General features: G+C 40.6%; 1 non-coding gene across 1 annotated transcript; it reads right to left on the reverse strand.

Annotated features, from left to right (window-relative positions):
- Window positions 1–500: 500 nt before the first annotated feature.
- Window positions 501–575, reverse strand: Trnat-ugu (transfer RNA threonine (anticodon UGU)). The gene has a single exon. It is a non-coding gene; the product is annotated as a tRNA-Thr (tRNA).
- Window positions 576–909: the final 334 nt, after the last annotated feature.

A 909-nucleotide genomic window follows, 5' to 3' on the forward strand; every position in this document is an offset into this window, starting at 1 on the left:
GTATCTTTACTAAATCAAGTATCAGGTGCAAAAGAATGTGTGAACCTGAATTATTGCATGTGGAAAATCATTTTGAAGCAGCAGCTACACAGTTGCATAAAATACAGGGAAAAGTCATGGTCATAGCTGTACACAGACCTCCTACTGGGGATACAGACATATTCATTAATCAATTAGAAACACTGCTTAACATTCTTTATACTGAAAGAGCCACTGTAATTGTCAGTGGGGATTTCAACATAAATCTTATGAATGAAAGTAGGCTAAAAATTCAATTTCCAAATCTACTATGTAGTTTCAATCCATTTCCAAACATACATGAACCCACAAGAATAACATATAGTACAAACTTATATGGATATGGTGTCTGTTCTTTTGAACATGTCTGAAAAAACAGACACCGTCGATGACCTGCAGCTGTTAGAATGAAATTAGAATGATATTAATACCTTCAGCTGCTAACGGGGGTTGAAATATATCAACAGGGACAGGGAAATGCGTGCCTCGACCGGGACTCGAACCCGGGATCTTCTGCTTACATGGCAGATGCTCTATTCATCTGAGCCACCGAGGGCACATAGGATAGTGCGACTGCAGGGAGTACCTCACACACGCCTCCCACGGGACCCACATTCTCACCTCGTACGTCCACCCACAACATTTGTAGCGTCCCAAACCAACACACTCATTACTCGTGGAAGACATTCTTACCAAGTCCCATAAGAGTTTGGAGAGTATATGTTGCATCCACACAGAAGAAGAAGGTCATGGCCAGTGTTGCCAGAACTGTATACTTATATGTATATGGTTTCTGTTCTTTCAGACATGGTGTATGTTCTTTCTGACATGTCTGGACTATTGTATAGGTTTTGTTTCCTGTTTTCATTGTTGGATATGACAGCCTATTGT

The sequence above is a fragment of the Schistocerca serialis genome, chromosome 4 (genome assembly GCF_023864345.2).
Source record: "Schistocerca serialis cubense isolate TAMUIC-IGC-003099 chromosome 4, iqSchSeri2.2, whole genome shotgun sequence".
Lineage (NCBI taxonomy): Eukaryota > Metazoa > Arthropoda > Insecta > Orthoptera > Acrididae > Schistocerca > Schistocerca serialis.